The following is a 23,918-nucleotide window of genomic DNA, read 5'->3' on the forward strand; positions in this document are numbered from 1 at the left end:
AGGTGGGATGGGGCATATTGATGTGGGTCTGGAGGAAGGCGATGGGGCACATTGGTGTGGGTTTGATGGGAGGGATGGGGACATTGGTGTGTGTGTGGGGATGGATGATTTATCTACGTGTGGGTCTGGATGGCAGGATGGGGCATCTTGCTGTTTGGATGGAGGGATAGTGGGATCTGCAATGGATGGGGGCCCATTGGTGTTGATCTGGAACAGGTGTGGGGCATCTGTTCTGGAGGGTGGGGATGGGGCATCTTGGTGTGGGCATGAATGGGACATTCTGGTGTGGCTCTGGAGGGAGTGGATGTAGGCACATTGGTGTGGGTGTGATGGGAGGGATTGGGTACATTGGTGTGGGTTTAATGTGATCGGCAGGGCACATTGGTGTGGGTTTGATGGGAGGGACAGGGTACATTCGTCTGGGGAGGGATGGGGGATATTGATCTGGGTCATGAGGGAGGGATGGGGGCACATTGGTGTGGGTTTGATGGGAGGGATGGGGGACATTGGTCTGTGTCTGTGGGAGGGATGGTTCATCCAGGTGTGGGTCTGGAGGGCAGGATGGGGGTATCTTGCTGTGTGGATGGAGGGATGGTGGCATCTTGGTGGGGTCTGCAATGGATGGGGATACATTGGTGTTGGTTTGCAGGGAGGGATGGGGCATCCTGGTTTGGGTTGGATTGGGACATCGGTGTGGGTCTGGAGGGAGGGAATGGAGCACATTGATGTGGGTTTGATGGGAGGGACAGGCACATTGGTCTGGGGAAGGATGAGGGCATATTGGTGTTGGTCTGGTGGGAGGGATGGTGGCATCTTGTTGGGGTCTGCAATGGATGGGGTGTCATAAATCACCAATGTATCAATTGAAAAGGATACGGTAACCAAAAAAGGATACAATTGGTAGGGCTCTTCCGGATCCTTTTTCACACGACTTGATTGTAGTTAAGTCAAATTAGACCTTCCAAATGATACAACTCTCTGACTGATGAAACAGGCAGAGAGATGGATCACTGGAAAGGGCGTGGGTATTGTAACAGAAGTCAGCCTAGGATAGATTAAGTACCATAAGAAACTGTCCCAAACTCAACTCACTATGATCGCACAGTATTAGCATAAATTCAAAACACTGACCTTATGGCAAAAACTGAAGTATTCAACGAAAGTCTCTTGAAGAAAACCAGAAGTTGAACCAACAACAAAGGAGGGGAAGATTAGTAAGGGAGACTTATCCCGAATGGCACGAGGCTCATGCTTGCTACCGGGTTGGTGCACCACAGGATAGCGTCCAAAGTACTGTGCACAATCACCTTCCAATAGTTGATGAAATACTTCCTTTCCCACGAAGAACAAAAATAGAAGTTCACCTGTTAACTATCACAGGTACCAAAGGTTCAAAGAAGTTCAGAAAACCACGTGCAGGATTGCACGCGACAGTGTACACGCAGCCAGGACAGCCGCGCTTGGAGACAGCGTTTCTGCGTGGAGATTTGGCATGCGAACAGGATACACGCAGCCCAGGACAGCCGCGCTTGAAGACAGCGTCCGCGTGTGGAGATTTGGCACGCGGACAGAATACACGCAGCCCAGGACAGCCGCGCTTGCAGACAGCGTCCGCGTGGAGATTTGGCACGCGAACAGGATACACACAGCCCAGGACAACCACGCTTGGAGACAGCGTCTGGGTGGAGATTTAGCACGCGAACAGGATACACGCAGCCCACTACAGCCGCGCTTGGAGACAGCGTCTGCGTGGAGATTTAGCACAAAAAACAGGATACACGCAGTCCAGGACAGCCGCGCTTGGAGACAGCGTCCGCATGGAGATTTGGCATGCGAAAATGATACACGCAGCCCAGGACAGCCGCGCTTGGAGACAGCGTCCGCGTGGAGATTTAGCACGCAAACAGGATACAGGCAGCCCAGAGCAGCCGCGCTTGGAGACATTGTCCGCGTGGAGATTTGGCACGCGAACAGCATACACGCAGCGCAGGACAGCCACGCTTGGAGACAGCGTCCTCGTGGAGATTTGGCACGCGAACAGGATACACGGCACCAGAAATTAGCATGTGGCGGAAAACACGCTACAAAAGGCCAAAGAAGTTGCTGAAGGGAATGCGAGGACGCAGGTGCAGAGTTCAGCTACAAAACGCCAAAATTGAATTAATCAGAAGCAGCGATCGACGTTTCCACGCTGCTTATGTACGTACTGCCGTGACACACGTGACGGAACTAAGTCACGTGAATTTAACGACGTGAAAAATGCAGACGTCGTTTTCCTGGCAATGCATCGAACAACCTTCATTTCAAATAGAACGGTCTAGCGGTTCTATGGGCGTAACTCATTCTGTATGGAGAGGTTGTTCTTGATCCAGAGATATGTCCAGCAGGCATGACATGGGGGCACATTGGTGTTGGTCTGAAACAGGCATGGGGCATCTGTTGGGCTGGAGGGTGGGATGGGGCATCCTGGTGTGGGTGGGATGGGGACATCTGTTTCCTTTTAGAGGGTGGGATGGGACATCTTGGTGTGGCTCTGTAAGGGAGTGAATGGAGGCACATTAGTGTCAGTTTGATGGGAGGGATGGGGCACATTGGTGTGGGGGAGGGATCGGGCACATTAGTGTGGGTATGGGCAGGGACAGGGCACATTGGTGTGGGTTTGCATGAGGCATGGGGACATCAGTGTGGGCCTGTAGTGAGGGCCAGGAGGCACATTGGTGTGGGTATGATGGGAGGGATTGGAGACATTGGTCTGTGTCTGGGGAGGGAAAGTTCATCTCTGTGTGGGTCTGGATGGCGGGATGGAGGCATCTTGCTGTGTAGATGGAGGGATTGTGGGATCTTGGTGAGGTCTGCAATGGATGGTGGCACATTGGTGTTGATCTGGAACAGGTATGGGGCATCTGTTGGTCTGGAGGGTGGATTGGGGCATCCTGGTGTGGCTGGGATGGGGACATCTGTGTGCATCTGGAGGGTGGGATGGGGCATCTTGCTGTGGCTCTGGAAGGAGTGGATGGAAGCACATTGGTGTGGGTCTGGGGAGGGACGGGGAACATTGGTATGGGTCTGCAGGGAAAGATGAGGCATCCTGGTTTGGGTTGGATGGGGTCATCGGTGTGGGTCTGGTTGGAGGGGATGGCAGACATTGGTCTGTGTCTGGGGGAGGGATAAGGGCACATTGTGGGTCTGTCAGAGGGATGGTCATCTAGGTGTGGGCCTGGAGGGCAGGATGGGGGCATCTTGATGTGCACGGAGGGATGGTGGCATCTTGGTGTGATCTGCAATGGATGGGCACGTTGGCATCAGTCTGAACAGGTATGGGGCTTCTGTTGGTCTGGAGGGTGGGATGGGTAATCCTGGTGTGGGTGGGTTGGGGACATCTATGCATCTGGAGGGTGGGAATGGGGGCACATTGGTGTGGGTTTGATGGGAGAGACGGGGCATATCGGTGTGGGTCTGGGGGGAGTTATGGGGGTATGGTGTGGGTCTGGGGGATGGATCATCTAGGTGTGGGTCTGGTGGGTAGGATGGGGCCATCTTGCTGTGTGGAGGGACTGATGGTGGCATCTTGAGGTGGGGGTTCTGCAATGGACAAGGGCACATTAGTGTCGTTTGGAACAGGTTTGGGGCATCTGTTCTGGACGTTGGCATGGATCATCTAGGTGTTGGTTGAGAGGGTGGTATGGGACATCTTAGTGTGGGAGGGATGGGGACATCTGTGTGCATCTGGAGAGTGGGATGGGTATCTTTGTGTGGGTCTGGACGGAGGGATGGCGGCATCTTGGTGTGGGTCTGGGAGGGATGGGACACATTTGTATGGGTCTGAAGGGTGGGATAGGGCATCTTGGTGTGTGGAGATGGATATCTTGTTTTTTGAGTCTGGAGGGCAGGATGGGGGCTTCTTCCTGTGTGGAGGAAGGATGGGGCATCATGGTATGGGTCTGGAGGAGGGATTGGTGGCATCTTGGTGCGATCTGGTATGGAGAGTTGGTGTCATCTCGGTGGGCTCTGTAATGGAGGGATTGGGCATTGTGGTGTGAGTCTAGAGGCATGTTGGCATCTTTGTGTGGGTCTAGAGGCATGGTGGCACATTGGTGTGGGTCTGAGAGGGAGGTATGGGACATCTTGGTATGGGTCTGAGAGGGAGTGATGGGGCATATTGGTGTGCGTCTGAGAGGGAGGTATGGGGCATATTGGTGTGGGTCTGAAAGAGAGGGATGGGGCACATGGGTGTGGGTTGGAGGGAGGGATGGGGACATTGGTGTGGGTGTGAAGGGAGGCATAGGACACATTGGTGTGGGTCTGGAGGGAGGGATGGGGCACATTGGTGTGGGTCTGGAGGGAGGGATGGGGGCTCATTGGTCGGGAGGAATAGGGGCATCTTGCTATATGGAGGGAGGATGGGGCAACATGGCATGAGGCTTGAGGAAGGGATTGGGCAGCTCGGTGGAGTCTGGATCGGAGGGGGGCATTGTTGAACTGGAATGGAGGGACAGGGTTTATGATGGGGGCATGTCAGGGAATGGTAGAGCATGTGGGTCTGAGTGAGTGCTGGGGCACTCTGGTGGGAAGGAAGCGGGGCATCAGTGTGAATGGAGGGATGGTGTATGTATGTCTGGAGAGAAGGATGTTGTGAGGGGTGGGAGCATGTGTGTGTCGAAGGCATGGGGTAATCTGGTGTGGGCAGTGCTCCAGATAAGATTTTGAAGTGGGAGTACTTTACTCCCTATTTTTTGAAGTTGGGAGTAGAATTTATTTTTAGAGAGTAAAAAATTAAATTGCATTCCCAAAGGGAGTATTTCATGAGCGAGTAAAAATATATTTCAACTGTAAAAAGGAAATGTTTTTGTAATAAATACTTCTTTGCACCTAGTTTATTCACATTAAGAGATATTTTTCATCTTCATATCAGGCAGTAATAGTTTCTTTGTGTGGTACTAAGCGCACTTCTGGTCAAAACCTATCCATGCAGCTTTGTGAGTGAAAACAAGACAAGAGCACCAGGTCCTATGTGTCTGTTTCCTACTTTTTGTTGGGAGTATTTGTACTCCCTAGTTTTATTTTGTGGGAGTATTTGCAAATTTGTAGTGAGTAAAAGTGGACAATACACACCTTATCTGTAGGGCTGGGTGTGGGTATAGTGAGAGGGCGGATGGCGCCATCTGAGTGTGAGTCTGGAGGTAGAGGTGAAGCATATGGGTGTGGCTCTGAGGAGTGGAGCATCTTAATGTAGGTGTGGAGGGACAGATGTTGGTGTCTTTGGGTTGGTTCGGAGGGAGGGATGGTGGCATGTGGGTCAGGAGACAGGTGGCATTTGAATCTGGAACGTGTGATTGGAAGGATAAATGGGGCATTTGAGTGTGAATTGGGACATGTAGGGCTGGGGTATCTGCTTGTGAGTGGGGGCCTGAAGGATCATTAACAGCGGAGCAGCCAGAGGGAGAGCCGCAGGCCCCACCTCGGTTGCATCCCAGACGCGCAGACCTACAGCCTGGGGCACCTCTCGCAGAGCGGTCCGGGGCACGCGGGAAACCAGGCTCCAGGGAGCGGGGATTCCCTTCCACCGTAGGGGGGTCCGTGACACAGCAGATGGACGGGGACGCCTGGCAGGGTTGGGTTTACCCGCTGGGGATGTTCCTAACCACGCACCGGAAAGGGAGACCCGCGTTGCACCCTGTCCTCACTGAGCCAGCCGCTGAGCTGGCCGGGGGCACGCACTTTCTCTGACCCGCCAGCGGGTGGGCATTGATGGACGCACCCCGGTCAGCAGGGAAGCCCCGAGTGGGGGCAGCCAAGAGCCGGGGGAAATCTGAATACTCTCGAGCAGCGCCTCCCCAGACAGACAGGGGCCCAGCACGCCAGGCACGAGCCCTGCGCCATGGCGCAGCAGGCTGTTAGGAAAGATTCTCTTTACTGCACCTTTCCTTCCATCTTTATAGAACCCCCAAACTTTTTGCTTTTATTTTTCAATCTGACCTGTACTTTTTGCAGTGCAGTGAAGCCTTAAGCTTCACTGTACTGGCCTTTACTCACATGTTATGGGGAAACTGATATGCCCTTAAGGCTATCAGTACTGGGAAACAGTGTTTCCGTTAGTCTTGTGACTATGTTGCCAGTTGTGGTTACTTTTGTATCACATGTGGTAACTTTTTATCATTGCACACAGCAGCTTACACTGCAGTGCAATAGGGTTAATTTTTTGTTTTGCCCTAGACTAAAACTCAAAGGATTTTTTGGTTACTCTAGAGGTGCTTAAAAGATGGGCTGGTGGCAGCAGTGACTTTTCCCTACTTTTTGGGGAATTTCGTTTTAGCTTAACCGCGTTTACCGCGTTTGGCTACTTACTGTGGCTACTGGTCAAACATGGCCATGCCACAAGGTTTTTCGCCCATTCTTTTTGCATCTTGTTGTTTAGCCTTCTTCCTGGCCTCCGAAGTCAGAAAGATCCTTATAAGGACTTCCAGTGCCCAGGAAAGCAGCAGCTTTTGGTGGGCTACTGGAGGGCTTTGTGTGTTTTCAGGGAGGATGTGGTCTGGGTCAGTCTGACCCTAATACACATCCTGGTTTCGGTGTGTCTGAGTGGTATGCATGAGTGTTCCCACCAGTGGTCCTGATTGGACCACTGTGGGGTGTGTGTGGGGGCTAGTTCTGCCATTGGCTAGTGGGAGTTTCGACTCCTACCTGGCTTTTAGGATAAGAAGAGGGCCCCTGCATGCATTTCTCAGAGATCCTGGAAGAACCTCAAGGAGCGGCCTGCCTCCATCCCCCTGGGAAACAGCGTGCTGCAGCAAGTGGCGGGCCGGCTTCCTGCATGGATTATTTTCTTTTAAATCACAATGGTCTCAGACGAGATAGACAGGGTGCTGGGCTGTCTTGCCACAGGCGACGCTGCCTCCCCATGGCCTCTCCTGCACCGGCAGGGACAGGCCGACGTCTGGTACAAAACAAAAAAGAAAGTTGCCTGTGACTCTTGGCAGTGGAACACTAGGCTTGCACGTCAATGAAGAACGTAGCTAGCTGCGAGAATTAGTGTGAATTGCAGGACACATTTATCAACACTTCGAACATACCATGCGGCCCCGGGTTCCTCCTAGGGCTACGCCTGTCTGAGTGTCGCTTGTATATCAATTGCCCTTTGATTCCCTCCCAGGGACGTGGCTGGGGCTGTCGCAGGGACCCTGTTCCCCTGTTCCCTTTGTCCCCCTTAGGTCAGACCCTGATCAGCACCATCGCAGGATCCCTGGACCTAGTGCGCAGGCTCATTGCCGATGCATCCCGGCCTCCCCAGTTTCCCCGCCTCATGCAGGTTTCAGGAGGGCCAAGTGGCCTGCGCGCCCCGGATGTGGTGGCAGCGGAAGCGGGCCTTAAAAAAGCATGGCTTACCTTCACCCTATACCGGGGCACCTGGCCGTGCTTTTTGTGGCTGTCTGTGGTGTCCCACGGCTGCTGGCGCAGGATGGCCATGGAGTGTGGGCCTCGCGCACACTCGGCTGTGCCAGAGGCAAGGTGCTGGGGCAACCCCCCGTACATGCCCGAGGCCAGCTGCCCCGAGCTTTGTGCTCCCCCGACTACGGCCTCAGATCAGACGTGGCGACCCGCTGAATTTAAGCATATTACTAAGCAGAGGAAAAGAAACAAAGTAACGGTCAGTGAAGAGGGAAGAGCCCAGTGCCGAATCCCTGTTCAGCTGCAGGCGTAGGGAATGTGGCATACAGAAGACCGAATGCCGGCATTGCTCAGGGGGCTGAAGTCTTTCTGATCGAGTCTCACCCTGTGAATGGTGTTAGGCCGGTAACGACCTCTGGCACGCCGGGATCAGGTCTTCTTGGGGTCAAGTAGCTTGGGAATGCAGCACAAAGTGTGTGGTAAACTCCATCTAAGGCTAAACCCGGCGCGAGACCGGTGGCCAACAAGTACCATAAGGGAAAGTTGAAAAGAACTTTGAAGAGAGAGTTCACGAGGGCGTGAAACTGTCAAGAGGTAAACTGATGGGGTCCTTGCAGTCCACCCGCAGTATTCAATGCGGAAGGAAGAGCGTGTTACAGCCCCCTGACAGCAGTTTTGCTGTGTCCGCTGTGCCCTTCTCCGGCAGTCGTCCTGGCCCCTCTTGGGGGTCGCCGGGGCGGCGACGGGAGGCAGGACTCCCGGTGCAATTATGGTGGACGGCCCTCAATGCGCCCCATCCACGTTGTTCCCCCGGGCGGGGAGGCCCACAAAAGGCGCCAGGGGTCTGAGGTGATGTCGGTTAACCACCCAACCTGTCTTGAAACACAGACCAAGGAGTCTAACACGTGCGCGAGTCGATGGCCCAAATTAAACCCTGTGGTGCAATGAAGGTGAGGGCCGGCACGCATGATTGCAGTGGGAACCCGTCACGGTGGGCGCACTTCGACCCGTCTCGCCTGCTCTGTCAGCGGATGGAGCATGAGCGTGTGTGATAGGACCCGAACGATGGTGAACTAGGCCTGGTGGAGGTCCATAGTGCTCCTGATGTGTAAATCGGTCATCTGACCTGGGTATAAGGGCAAAAGACTAATTGAACCATTTAGTAGCGGGTTCCCTCTGAAGTTTCCCTCAGGGTAGCTAGTGCACGGAAAACTGAGTTTTATCTGGTAAAGCGATTGATTAGAGGTCTTGGTAAGCAGAACTGACGCAGTGGGATGAACCGAATGCTAGGGTAAGGCGCCTGATGCTGACGCTCATCAGACCGCAGAAAAGGTGTTGGTTGATATAGACAGCAGGACGGTGACCATGGAAGTCGGACTCTGCTAATAAGTGTGTAACAACTCACCTGATGAATCAACTAGCCCTGAAAATGGATGGTGCTGGAACGTCTGGGCCATACCCAGCCAGCGCTGAGAGCCGCAAGGCCTAAGCCAGGTCTAGTAGGACGAACGTTGCGGTGCGCATGGAAGCAGGGTCGGACTGGGACAAGAAATAGGCCCGGTCACCCAAATAAAAGTGGCTCACCCCTTGCCTCAAAAAAGTGGCCCACCCGTCGCCTCACACCCTTGACCTCTGATGACATCACCGGAAGTGATGTCATTTGACCCCACTGCAAAGTGACATCCCGGGAAGCGATGAAACACAACCTTCCACCCCTTCACAAAACAGGAAGTGTCATCAAATGGCATTGTTCCTAAGGACACTACGAAAAAAATGTTTATGATTTCACTAATGTGATATACATTTCATACAAGAATGGATCACCATATGTATCATTAATATCTGTGGTATAGATCCATACTGTTAAATTACTGTGAATGCAAGCAGATGTCCAAGGCCAAATGATAATATGTTATTGTATAGCACTTAGGCTTAAGCTCTTTTTTATAGAAAAAATATGCATACAATATCACCCAACCTGTCTTGGTACTCATTTATCGACCTAAGAAGGATGAAAGGCTTTTTGAAAAAAAAAACATTTTTAAAAAGAATTCTTTTTTCACTTTTTTATTTCCAAACTGGCCCAGGTATGGCCAGAAACCGGCCCCACTCCCCAGGAACGATTTCGGCCCATCCACGGGGCGAAAAAGGCCGAGGGGACAATCCAACCCTGCACGGAAGCCTGGGGTGAGTGCCCGGGTGGAGCCGCTGCAGGTGTTGGTGGTAGTAGCAAATATTCAAACAAGAACTTTGAAGGTCTATGTGGAGAAGGGTTTCATGTGAACAGCAGTTGAACATGGGTCAGTCGGTCTTAAGAAATGGTCGAGCGCAAGGATGGGCGATCGCCTCCGTTGCCCTCAGCCGATCGAAAAGGTGTCAGGTTCAGATCCCTGAACCCAGAGTGGCGGAGATGGGCGCCCTCGCGGCATCCAGTGCGTTAACACAAACGATCACAGAGAAGCTGGCGGGATCCTCAGGGCGAGTTCTGCTTTCTTTGTGAAGGGCTGGGCACCCTGGAATGGGTTGCCCCGAGAGAGGGGCCATACCCTTGGAAAGCGTTGCAGTTCCGGCGGCGCCCGATGAGCTCTCGCTGGTCCTTGAAAATCCGGAGGAGATGGTGTAAATCTCACGCCAGGCCGTACCCATATCCGCAGCAGTTCTCCAAGGTGAACAGCCTCTGGCATGTTGGAACAATTTAGGTAAGGGAAGTTGGCAAGTCGGATCGATAACTTCGGGAAGGGCTGGGTTGGTCAGGCTGGTGTGCGAAGCGGGCTGGGCACGCGCTGTGGCTGGACGAGCTGTCTCTTCCCCGAGGGCCGCACCGACTCTGGATGTGAGCCAGGCCCTTCCTGTGAATCGCCCCAGCTGCGGTGGTCACCTCTCGCTATTCCCCTCCCGGGGATCGGGCCGGCGTTTGGCCTCGGCCGAAGCCTAGCAGCTGACTCAGAACTGGTGCGGACCAGGGGAATCCGACTGTTAAATTAAAACAAAACAAAGCATTGTGTAAGGCCCACAGTGGGTGTTGACACGATTTCTACCCAGTGCTTTGAATGTCCAAGTGAAGAAATTCAATGAAGCGCAGGTAAACAGCGAGAGTAACTATGACTCTCTTAAGGTAGCCAAATGCCTTGTCATCTAATTAGTGACACACATGAATGGATGAATGAGATTCCCACTGTCCCTACCTACTATTTAGCGAAACCACAACCAAGGGAACGGGCTTGGCAGAATCAGCGGGGACAGAAGACCCCTTTGAGATTCACTCTTGTCTGGCACTGTGAAGAGACATGAGATGAGAGGTGTAGGATAAGTGGGAGGCCCTTGGGCCGCCGGTGAAATACCACTAGTCATCGTTTTTTCACTTACCCATTGAGGGAGCCCTGTGGGACTCTTGCTTCTGGCTCCAAGCGCCCAGCGGGCGCGACCCGCTCCCGGGACAGTGGCAGGTAGGGAGTTTTACTGGGGCGGTACACCTGGCAAACCATAACGCGGGGTTCCTAAAGCGAGCTCAGGGAGGACAGAAATCTCCCACGGAGCAGAAGGGCAAAAGCTTGCTTGATCTCGATTTTCAGTATGAATACAGACCGTAAAAGCACAGCCTCTGACTTTTTGGGTTTCAAGCATGAGGTGTCAGAAAAGTTACAAGAGGGATAACTGGCTTGTGACGGCCAAGTGTTCATAGCGACGTCGCTTTTTGATCCTTCGATGTCGGCTCTTCCTATCACTGTGAAGCAGAATTCACCAAGCGTTGGATTGTTCACCTGCTAATAGGGAATATGAGGTTGGTTTAGACAGTTGTGAGACAGGTTTGTTTTACCCTACTAATGATGTATTGTTGCAATAGTAATCCTGCTCAGTACGAGAGGAACCGCAAATTCAGACAATTGGTGTTTGTGCTTGGCTGCGGAGACAATGGGGCAAAGCCACCATCTGTTGTGGATATATTTTTTCTATGTTAATTCATTGCGCCGCCTTTCCTTTCTCAAGCTGTTACTCCACTCCTCCTCCTCCTTCTCCTCAGCTTTCTCCATCTTTGACTTATGCCTACATGCATGTTTCTCTCTACTTCTGTATCTGAGCATTGCTTCCCTTCTCCAGTCCTTAAGGGTGTCAAGTGCCCCAGGGCGTGCTCTTTTACTAATCAACACCTTTTCCAGGTTATCTATACGTCCCAACCAAAACTCCCATCAATCGGCCACTGAAGATTTTCCTGTTTTCTGCTTTGCTTATGCCAAGTCTCACACAACATTATCGCTCCCATACCATACTTTATGTACATCTCATAAGCCGGCGTTCCTCCCGGTGGTGCTTCCTGGCCAGTTTCCAAAGATTGTTCACCGCAGCGGAAAAATCCCACTAACGTGGACAATACCCCAGGCATGTTTTGACCTTACCCTTGGCTAATAAAACTTACCCTGAGTGTTTGATTTTGCAAAATCAACTCTCATCCAATATAAGGATTAATCGGGGTACGACTCACCTGATCAACCAATTTGTCTTTCCAAGACACAATTCGTCCGTATACTGACGCAACCAATGACGTTGTGTCTGCGTATCTCGGCTCTGCCTCGTTTCGGGACCCTCGCCTCTTTGTTCGCTGGCTGGGGACGTCGATCAGGGATCAGCGGTGTGCAGATCTGCAGAAAGGAGTCTCATCACTTATGCAGGGCGCCCCAAAAACCTTTCGATCCCGGTTCGATCGCCCCCGTCCTTGCCGTTCTTGTCGCCTTCCTTATTTTGCAACGTACACGATGGAACAAGTGGGGGAGGGCCCCTATTCGGGTGCCATCTTGAAGGGGTCCCTGAGGGACCCTCGAATGTGGAAACAAGGCACAGTCACCACACACGAATAGATACGGCAAACACGAGGTTCTGTTCCCAAAATTTAGGGTTTATTGCAATACAAATAGTCCCAATTGGCCAAGTGGTCCCACGCCCCGCGACGTGTGTCTAACAGACCTCGGGGGAGGCAAGCAAAAAAGAGTCGTACATCAGTTACATATATACAAAAGGAGCACCTTACAATCAGCAATGACACAATTGATGCCGCCCCCAATTCATTTCCCTTTGAATTAGAGGCGATGATTGACCATCATGATAAATATGACACTTCAAACCACCATATTTAGTAACAGGTTGCAATCTCCATTTTTACAGACACCATTCTTAGTTTGCGAGAACACAGCATTTCTGTTTTTCATAGGCAAGCTGTGCGTAGGAGACTGGCACATACCAGGCCTTCCTATCTCTAAGTTTCAATTCTCGCTCTAGAAGTCAGCCCGCTCTCTGGGGCCTCACTGGGCTCAGAAAGGGGGGCCATAAAGAAGATCATAATTCAACTCTTTAAATGCTAATTTCGTACATTGCTATTCTTTCAGGAGACTCGCTGGCATTCGTGTACTGATTATATGCTTTGCTACCTGTCTTCAAGGATATGTGAGGGAGGGAATTGTGCATTCCTGTCTGGCTCTCCAGTGTAATGTTTCAACATGTTTCTTAGCCTTGGGCCATTGAAGCGAAATAATATCGACAGCAAATCAGTTTTACATGAGGCAAAGTGGCAACGTTAGAGAGAGCAGAGAGAGAAAACAAAATGATGATTATGGTCATCTTAAAATGGCTTCACTCTAGTTAAACTAATAGCTACGTAATAACTAATGACTAATGAATATATATTCTTACACTGTAAATGAGGCGGTTGGTCTTCGGCCAACCAATTATCATTCATTTCCGGACCCTCAAGGGGTGCTTAGTTTTTCTGGACTGACAAACCCTCCTCTTGGCCATAAGCCAAACGTCTCATCCATATATTGCCTCCTCCTCCGACCAAGTATTTGGATTAGATTTCAGAATCTGATCCAAATTCAGACTAATCTACACTTGTTGCCTCCTCGTTAATATTAATAATATCAATTGCCATGAATTCTTTAATGGTTTCAGATTCGTTACTATGGCAAGTGTTTAGTTTAGTAATGTTCTTTTGTTTCATCATTTGTACACACTCTTCGCTAATTTCAGTACATATTATGGGGAGACAATGTATGCAACAACAACATGTCACGAATATTCCTAGGATTGCTACTAGGATTGCAAATATTTTCCATCCCCAGGATCGCAACACTTCCCAGAACCAGGAGCTTATGTTCAATTGCCAACCGCCTTCAGGGGGATGAAGATCGGAACTTAACACATGTAATTTTCTTATCGCCTCAAAAATCGTGGGGGAGGAGTCACTTACAAATACGCAGCACGCTGATCCCACGATTTTGCAAACACCGCCGCGATCAACTAAGATTATATCAAGGACCATTCTATTTTGTAGTGACATTAATCGAATTCCTTTTTCTTCAAGCGTCATATTATATAATATACCAGTGGTTCCATTTATTGTTTCTTCTAATATCCTAGACAGTCGTCTTATGTTATAAGAGTTTATCGCCTGGCCCCAAAACGGTATGAATGATTTTGCTATGTCCTCTACAATCAACCCGTCTTCAATATTACGGCGAGGTCGTGACCTAGTCAATTTGGTTATGTCTGATGTTTTTAAAAGAAACACCCCAGGGAACAGAAATCCCAAATAACACATACCTCCCCAGTTCCTAGGTAACCAAGGATATGCTTTTTCTCCACATATGAAATACACAGGATCTCCCACATATATTGGTTCCACTTCTTTATCAAGGAATGCTATATTCCTGCATCTGGTAAATCTTCCTACCTGGAAAGAACCCTTTTTCTTTAGACAGAATGGGACAGAATGAGGGTTATAATTCACTGTATATGAAGGGGGTTCCGCATCCTTATTCCCATGTGGGTTCATGTGGAAGGTGATCACAGAAGTTTTATAAGGTACAGACAATCTATCGTGTGGCATTATTGCTGGTGCAATTAATCGTCTTTTTTGGAACACGGAGCAACCCACCGGTTTCATAATTACTTCTTCGAATGCATTCATATTTGTTTTATCCAGTTGATCAGTTTCACTTTCGTTCCATTTCCCATAATATAAGGCACTCAGAGAAGCATAACACGCAGAAGTTAAGGGCAGGGGCTGTACATGCCATCCTATTCCCTGACCACCATGCTGCGGAAGTTGGGCACAAACCCAACAATTATTTTTTCTTAGGATTGAGTGTGTCATATTCATTATTAACAGCAATGTGTTGTTCCCATATCCTTCCCTATGTTTCTCTTCCATTGGGGACAAGGTATAGGAAATCACATGGACTGGGCTTTCCGTTGTGGAAATGTTCATCATGGGCAAAAGTACTTCAAGAGGGTGCATTTCCTCTAGGTACCATAACACCGTTATGGTCAACACTGGGGCTAATATACTCATTATGCACATTACTATGGTTAGACCCAACGTACAATTCTTTTGACCATGTCCTTTTTTCACCTTATTATGTACTACGTTTAACTCGCTATCAGCATTGGTGCAAGAGGAGGCATTTGCAGGTTCTGACATTCTTCTCTCGTCCTTCTTCTTCCGCTGTGCTCGACGTGAATATTGTTTGCTCTTGTGCTTCTCCGGATGTTGAAATAGTTCAATCAATGTCTACAATCTTTTTATGCCAGTTTTCCGTCTGCCTGGATTTCCTACACATCTAGCAAGGCCTCTGTGCATTTTGCACATTGCTGTAGAATTTCAGAGCAGCTCCCTTTGTATAACATGCGCCCCGCTTGTTCACTCGGGTTCCTGACACATGGATTTAGCACCGAGGAGTTGCGTTTTGTGACCTGTCTAATTTGCACAACTCTTACGCCACCCTCCTCTAGGCCTCCGGTTCCCACTTCATCCGAAAATAGGAAACAGAGACAAGAAATTCACCAAGAGATGAAAAATGTGATCACTCCTTCTTCCTGCTCCGCAAGTTGTACCGATTTGCTCCTGGTAACGTGTAATCAACAAATAGTGCTGGTGCACTTCCGGTCTCAAGCTTGGAGTCAGCCTGGGACACAATGGCAGATGATGATAGGTGCCCAGGCGACAATGCAGGCTGTGGCGCAACAGAAAATGGTGGGCGCCACAGAGGTATGCGCTTGAAGTCGGCCAGCAGTGATGCAGAATTTGCTGGACAACGTTGAGGCACTCTTTGCTCTTCTGTTTTCATGGCAATCTCATCAGGCTCTGTTCCAGGAGTAGGTAACTTCCGTAGCAAAGTACTGGTAATGGCATTTTCCGTTTCTGGAACCGCTGTTGTCTCTTTCTGGTCTTTGTCCCAATCAGTTGACGTGTCGAATGGTGATGGGACTTTCTTGGCGTGCGTGGCATGAATCCACGCCTTGCGTACATCCACGCATAGTGCTGTCTGCGTGGTTAATAGTACCTGATACAGCCCACGCCACCTGGGTGCTAGCAATGTTTTCCGTTTAAAGTTTCTTATCAGCACCCAGGTGCCTGGCTCCAATGCATGTCCTGGGCCAGTATACCGCACCGGCAATGCCTCCTGCACCTGCTGATGAATCAAATGCAGTTTTTTTACTAACAAATTACAGTAAATGCTGAGTACAGGGTATTCGATCTCACTCATTTTCCTCGGCTGAGGTGCGCACCACACATTCACTGGTCTCCTCATTATGATCTCATAAGGGGAGAGCCCAGTTCTGGCCTGCACGGACGTTCGCATGCATAGTAACGCTATTGGCAATGCATCTACCCAACTCAATTTGCTGCTCGCACAGATCTTACTGATCTTGGACTTTAGAATTCTGTTATGACGTTCAATAAGACCGGCCGAACTCGGATGTCTTGAACTGTGGAATCTCTTATCGATCTGTAATCCGGCACAAATCTGTAATATCACTGCAGCCACAAAGTGCGGACCATTGTCCGACCATATGACACGGGGCAGACCAAAGCGAAAGAAATACTCTTTTAGCATTACTTTCGCTGTGCTCATTGCTGTGCAATCTTTCAAAGGATATGCTTCCACCCATTTGCTAAATGCACATATGATCACTAGAACGTACTTCAGATTTTGGCACCTTTCCATTTCTATAAAGACAAAGTGAATTACTTCGAATGGCATAGAGGGAGGTCCAAAACTTCCCGTTGGAGTCACTGTTCCTTTTCCCACATTGTGCTGTTAGCACGTAATGCAGTTTTGGACCAACCTCTCTGCATTCTTTTTTATAAGGGTATTTTCCCAAACTGTGGCTAAATGTTGGACTATTTTCTTCACACAGATGTGTGTGGGACTGTCAGTCATTGTAACCATTGCATTTACGTAAGCATTTGGCAACATCCAATTCCCGCTTTTCCTGTCCACCCAACACCCCTCCAAATCCAATTCTGCAGAGCCCTTGGCCCATCCCTGTATTTCGTCGGAGGTAGCTTCCGCCTGCATTTCTCTAACAGTTACAATTCCATTTTCTATCATGCGGGGCACTTCCTCCGATTGTACTGTCAACATTTTTGTATTCAAGTCAGTCGCAGTCTGTTTCGCAATTCCGCAATCTCGTGCGTAGCTCTCTTGGGGCCAGGCGATAAACTCTTATAACATAAGACGACTGTGTAGGACATTAGAAGAAACAATAAATGGAACCAATGATATATTATATAATTTGACGCTTGAAGAAAAAGGAATTAGATTAATGTCACTACAAAATAGAATGGCCCTTGATATAATCTTAGTTGATCGCGGCGGTGTTTGCAAAATCGTGGGATCAGCGTGCTGCGTATTTGTAAGTGACTCCTCCCCCATGATTTTTGAGGCGATTTGAGGCCATAAGAAAATTGCATGTGGTAAGTTCCGATCTTCATCCCCCTGAAGGCGGTTGGCAATTGAACATAAGCTCCTGGTTCTGGGAAGTGTTGCGATCTGTCACGTATCGTCTCAGCCTTCCCCAACTCCTCCTCACCTGTCTTCTCCGGTACTTCTTCCGTCCTTATTACAGCCTTCTTCTTCTTCTCTTTTTCTCCTTCGGTGGGTTTCTTCTCCTTTTTCTTTTGTCGAAGGTAAGGACGCGCTCCCTCGGTAGCCTCCGTGATCTGGCTGATAACAGACCAAGGGAATACCTGAGGAGCACGCCCTAAAGAATGGGGAAAAAGCCTCCTGGCAAAAAACCCCGATCAGTATTCAGGTGTCCGTGGAATACTGATGTCCGGCAATTACATGGAGATCTTGATTCCTGTAGTCGCAGAGCTCCGGACACGTAGTATGAATGTCCACACCTTGCTCAACTGTAGTATCGGCTGAGTCGTGATAGGAGGGAGGTCTCGGCCCGTCGGAACACCGAAGAGGCGTTACGAACGGAAGAAACGAAGGAGGAAAGGAAGAGGTAAGGAAAAGGACAGGAAAGTATGGTCAGTCGAAAACGCTCACAGCGAATATACAAACGCTGAAGCGCCGGCTGAGTGAAAAAGTCAGGAAAAATACTTACATGGAAAACGCGGGGTAGAGTGCGTTGTGTAAGAAAGGACAGAAGATAAGACCCTAATCACCTTACCTGAAAACCTGAAAAAACCTCCTGTGTAGGGAAATGATAGGTAGGTAATTAAAGACTTTGAACGCAAGGCAATGTTGAAAAGCTAGACGCTGAGAGCGACTTGCTGGGCACGTAACGGAAACGATACAACGCGCAGAGCGTTGCTATGGGCCGCTGGTTATAGAATATGTCGGCCATGTTGGAATAAACTAGACCGATAGAATGGAACAGGCCGCCATCTTAGTAGTATCTCCAACGACTAGCAATTCTCCAGGGCTGGTGCATGACACGATCCTGGGGATGGAAACTATTGGCAATTCTAGTAGCAATCCTAGGAATATTCGTGACATGTTGTTGTTGCATACATTGTCTCCTCATAATATGTACTGAAATTAGCAAAGAGTGTGTACAAATGATGAAACAAAAGAACATTACTAAACTAAGCTCTCACCATAGTAACGAATCTGAAACCATTAAAGAATTCATGGCAATTGATATTATTAATAATAACGAGGAGACAACAAGTGTACATGAGTCCGAATTTGAATCAGATTCCGAATCTAATCCAAATACTTGGTCGGAGGAGGATGCAATAAATGGATGAGACGTTTGGCTTACGGCCAAGAGGAGGGTTTGTCAGTCCAGAAAAACTAAGCACCCCTTGAGGGTCCGGAAATGAATGATAATTGGTTGGCTGAAGACCAACTGCCTCATTTACAGTGTAAGAATATATATTCATTAGTCATTAGTTATTACGTAGCTATTAGTTTAACTAGAGTGAAGCCATTTTAAGATGACCAGAATCACCATTTTGTTTTCTCTCTCTGCTCTCTCTAACGTTGCCACTTTGCCTCATGTAAAACTGCTTTGCTGTCTATATTATTTCGCTTCAATGGTCCAAGGCTAAGAAATATGTTGAAACATTACACTGGAGAGTCAGACAGGAATGCCCGATTCCCTCCCTCACGTATCCTTGAAGACAGGGAGCAAGGCATATAATCAGTACACAAATGCCATAGAGTCTCCTGAAAGAATAGCAATGTACGAAACTAGCATTTAAATAGTTGAATTATGATCTTCTTTACGGCCCCCCGTTCTGAGCCCAGTGAGGCCCTGGAGAGCGGGCTGACTTCTAGAGCGAGAATTGAAACTGAGATATAGGGAGGCCTGGTATGTGCCAGTCTCCTACGCACAGCTTGCCTATGAAAAACAGAAATGCTGTGTTCTTGCAAACAAAGAATGGTGTCTTTAAAAATGGAGATTGCAACCTGTTACTAAATATGGTGGTCTGAAGTGTCATATTTATCATGATGGTCAATCTCGCCTCTAATTCAAAGGGAAATTAATTGGGAGCGGCATCAATTGTGTCATTGCTGATTGTAAGGTGCTCCTTTTGTATATATGTAACTTATGTACGACTCTTTTTTGCTTGCGTCCCCGAGGTCTGTTAGATACACATCGCGGGGCGTGGGACCACTTGGCCAATTGGGACCATTTGTATTGCAATAAAACCTAGATTTTGGGAACAGAACCTTGTGTTTGGCCTATCTATTCGTGTGTGGTGACTGTGTCTTGTTTCCACATTCAAGCGTCCCTCAGGGGCCCCTTCAGAATGGCGCCCGAACAGGGACTGGAGAAGGGAAGCAATGCTCAGATACATGCACGTAGGCATAAGTCAAAGATGGAGAAAGCTGAGGAGAAGGAGGAGGACGAGTGGAGTAACAGCTTGAGAAAGGCAAGGCGGCACGATGAATTAAACATAGAAAAAATATATCCACAAAGTAAGCTACTTCTTTCTGACAGTATTGGAATTTCTTTAAGCTCGTTTTATGGCCCTGCGCAGCTAGATGGGTCAATAGTAAAATAGTACCTTTTTTACACATCTCTTCCGTGTCAACAGCGATTAATAAATCGTCAATGTATTGTAGCAATACACAGTCTGCTGGTAATTCTAACATGCCCAACTTTTCTTTCAATGCTCTACTATATATGCTCGGATTTCAGTATAGCCTTGTGGTATGCAATGTAAATGTGAATGATCATCCTCCTAAAGTGAAAGCGAATAAATACCTGCTTTCTTTGTGTACTGGAATGCTGAAGAAGGCGTTTTTAAATTTAACACACTAAAATATTCTGCTGATGCAGGGATCATTGTCAAGATCGTAGTGACGGCTGGCACTAACGGGAATTGGGGATCCACCACTTTGTTCAGTGCACGGAGATCAATAATAAACCGATACGGTACCTCATTACCCCCTTTCTTGTACACCGGAAGAATGGGGCTGTTACACACGCTACCTGTAATTTCTTCAATCACTCACAGTTTCACCAAATCAAAAAACAATACTTTTCAAACCTTTTTCTCCTTCTGCTGAAATTTTATACTGTGGAATACGCAGTAGCGTTATTCCTTCTTTCAATGTAATTTTTACTGGCTCTATTTTCAAACAACCCACTTCATTGTCATTCACGGCCCAAATACAAGTTGGCATTCTACTCAATTCTCCTGTTAAAGGTTCTGTCATAAATTCTGAAGTCAACATAATCTGGGGAGAAATAATCAATAATACCCTATCTGGTGTACAATGGATAATGTACTCAGTTTTTTCAATAGATTTAATCCTAAAAGATTCTCTCCACAATGCTCTGTTAAAAGAAATGGACAATGTTCAGTAAAAGGCCCTATTGTCACTGCTACTGATTTTGACTCGGGGTTCATTACTGGGGTACCTGCGAACCCTACTGAGATATTCTGTCGCCCTGACAGAGGTATGTCTGGAACCAAATGATGATCTATCGAGCACTTTTGTGCCGCCGTATCTACGAGGAATCTATGCTCTTTATTCCCGATCTTCATTTCTACGTAGGGTCCTTTCTGATTCACGGTAATAGACACTGGTTCCGACCCCTGTCCTGGGCTGTCCTATTGGGGTAACAACATGTCATCTGATGTGTAATCACCACTGTTATTATAGTATGCACCTGTCTGAGTATCATAAATGTTCCCCCCTCTTCCTCTATTTCCCATTTGTGCACCTTGCTGATTTTGATTCTGTATATTTTGATTCGGAGCCTGGCCTTGATTTTGTGCACCATTCCCTTGATCATTCTGATGCTGCTGCATATGATGTCTGTTATGACCATTTGTTCCTGTGTGCTCTCTATGAGGCCTTCTCTGGCCATTTCCACCTCTATTTTGCAAGTGCGGACATTGTGCCCGCCAGTGTCCTTCCTCCCTGCAATATGCACATTGGTTTAATCCCAAAGGCCCTCCATGCATACTCGAATTTCCCCTGTTCTGTGCATTTCCCCTTCCCCTGTTGTGTCCTGCTACCTGCTGGAGCAACACCCCACTATCGTCCGCAGCGCTTCTATTCTTATTCGCAAAGGATACTCATTACATATCTCATTTATCTCTCCTACCGAAGTCCTAGGACTTGACATACATCTCATCGCTTCCCGCACACACACCTGCAATCTTCGTCTATCACCTATCTGTCCCGGTGGCGGCAAGGATCTCTGCGTATACAATCCTGACGCTTTCTTCCTGCCTCTCTCAATATTTTTTCTCTTATTCCCCGGTGTGGCGAATACTTCAGAATATTCTTCATCAAGTTCATTCTTCAATTCAAACAGTCTATCTACATGCTCTTTTATCTCCTCATCTCTCCCTCGACAACGGGCTAATGCATTCAAATCCAACAATCGTTGCGGTGGTAACTTTCCAATTAACTTTTTCCATTGTCCCGCCAAATATTCCCCCATGCATTCCAACAGTACCTGCATTTCATTGTTCCTTCTGAAGTCACACAGTGACGCTAGCGTGGATCCCTCATCATGCTCGTCTATATATATCTCCACTTGTTCTTGCAGCTCACGCTTTCTTTCCTTGCTGATCGCGCTACGAGTTACTCTCATACATTCATTCTGCTCAATTCCACTCATGGGAGGGGCTGTCGGAACAGTGGCACCCTCTTGATCGGAAGGTGTGGAGGGGCAGTGAGAGGGGGGCTCGTCAGTTGGGGCTGTGGTAATTGCAAAAACACTCTGATCTGACTGGCTAGTGGGCAGTGCAGTGTCTGATGCAGCCTGTGATTGTGCTGGCATTGGGAGGAGCTGAGCAACGGGAGGGGGTTGAGTGACAGCTACTGTCGTAGTCTGTTTCGTTTCACTCCTCGGGCCCTGTCTTGTTTCAGTTAAAATTCTGTTTATCAATTTGTCTGATGTGCGTAGCTCTCTCTCTGACACTGTGGGATAATGACTGAACGCCTCAAAGTCAGAATCCCTCGTAACCGTAACAGTACTGCAGCGCTGTGGAGCCTCGGTTGGCCTAGGATAGCCGACCTCTGGGCCTGTGCGCAGAGCCGCTTGCCTCAGGACTCCAGTGTGAACAGAAGGGGACCACCTCTTTCGCCCATAGTGCACCGCATGTTCGTGGGGAACCTGGTGCTAAATAATTCGTAGACTACCTGATTCTGGGTCAGGGTTTCCTAAGTAGCACATCAGCTACCTCGCTACGATCTATTGGAAGTCTTCCTCTGAGCTAGGCTTTTGTCAAAAAGCGACCCGCGGTGGTGCTAGAAGGGCTTCCACCCGCTGTGCCTCAGGGTGCACAGGAAACTCCCACCCTGGGGGTGTGCGGCTGGGTGGGGGGGGGCGCTCTCCTCCCTTCTCAGTCAGCCTGGCAGACCAGATGGCCCTGGCCCAGCCGGCGATAGGCGGAGTGGCTCTACCCAGCCCTTGAGAGGCAGGCGGGGAAGAGGCGTGGCAGCGTAAGCCCCAGCATGTGGAGGCGGTAGTGCCTTAAGCCCCGGCCCCGGGCGGTGGCATCAGGACGGGAATGACCTGACGACTGCCAGACCATCTGGTTGAGGGCCCGACCGGCCATCTGGTCGAGGGGCCGGGGCAGTCGGACCAGGTCGCCCCAGTGGCAGCTGGCCCGGCTGACTCCTACATTTGTCTCCGGTCAGGTTCCATAAGCCCCCACTATGTGGGGGCTTAATTGTCTGTTTGGAAGTGACTCCCTGCAGGGCGGCTAAGTCGCGCAGGTGGTAGACACCTGCTCCACATCTGGACCGATGCAGGGAAGAGACTCTGGGCCTTGGTTTGCCGGTGGTGGCTTAGTGCATGGAGGCTGTGCCTTCAGTTCCGGCCCCAGCAACGTTGTTTCTGAGTGCAGAACTTCCACCGAACGCACAGATGGATGCAGAAATGGAAATTCCAGCCCCTGTTTCCGACTAAAGTTTCAGCAGAGCTAAGTCAAAGTGCAAGTAACAGAATTAGCGACCCTGCGTGGTTCCCGTACCTATGCACGGGTAGAGGCTGGTAACGCGGCCTGGCCAGAGCCCCGGGGCAGCCGTGGCACCTTCCCCATCCTTGGTGTAATGTCACCCATGTGAGACCAAGTCCGAAAGGCAATGCTGGTGTCAAAGGGTGTCCCGAGCGTGCCCCTTTCCTCTGTGGTACTAGAACTGTGAAGAGTGGCCGCCCTGAGTTCCGTGGCATTCATGGGTTAGTCCCGGTGGCAAGTGTCACCTGTGTGTGAACAAGTCCCCAAGTCCAGCAGCAGTCGCAGGGAGCCCGGCATGGTCTCTGTGCCTCCCTGGATGGAAAAGTTCCCCCGCCTTGTGGGCAAGTGTCCTGTAAAATGATTTCAGAAAGTTGGCCACCCTACTCGCAGAGAGCCATCTGGTTGTACAATGCTTTCTAATGGGCCCTGATGGGATGGGCCTTTGGCCCCCACTGGCAGGTGCCCATGGGCAGGGGGTGGCAACACCCCACCCCGGTCATCCTGGAGCTCTAGACGGAGGCTGGGGGTGGGGCCTTTTGACTTTTTCCCTCCAGGCAGGGATGGGGACCCTTCTGGGGCTCCCCGGGACGGCCGCTGGACTTGGGGATGGACGACCCACATGACAGGCAGGTGGCCGGGGGCAGCACCCGTGGCGCCCTGGAGCTCTGGCCGGGCTGACTTAGAGCTTTCCCCTCCACCTTGGAGCTTTTCCCTCTGGACCGGGACCTCCGCCGGGGCTCCCCAGGACCGCTGCTGGGCTCTGGGGTGGACGACCCATGCGGGAGAAAGGCGCCCAAGGCCAGGCCCA

General features: G+C 49.6%; 1 non-coding gene and 1 pseudogene across 1 annotated transcript; both read left to right on the forward strand.

Annotated features, from left to right (window-relative positions):
• Positions 1–6,965: 6,965 nt before the first annotated feature.
• Positions 6,966–7,116, forward strand: LOC138459966 (5.8S ribosomal RNA). Its single transcript, XR_011262745.1, has one exon. It is a non-coding gene; the product is annotated as a 5.8S ribosomal RNA (ribosomal RNA).
• A 455-nt stretch (positions 7,117–7,571) lies between these two features.
• Positions 7,572–11,495, forward strand: LOC138460513 (28S ribosomal RNA; annotated as a pseudogene).
• Positions 11,496–23,918: the final 12,423 nt, after the last annotated feature.

The sequence above is a fragment of the Ambystoma mexicanum genome, chromosome 4p, assembly GCF_040938575.1.
Source record: "Ambystoma mexicanum isolate Mex_15411 chromosome 4p, UKY_AmexF1_1, whole genome shotgun sequence".
In the NCBI taxonomy this organism is placed as follows: domain Eukaryota; kingdom Metazoa; phylum Chordata; class Amphibia; order Caudata; family Ambystomatidae; genus Ambystoma; species Ambystoma mexicanum.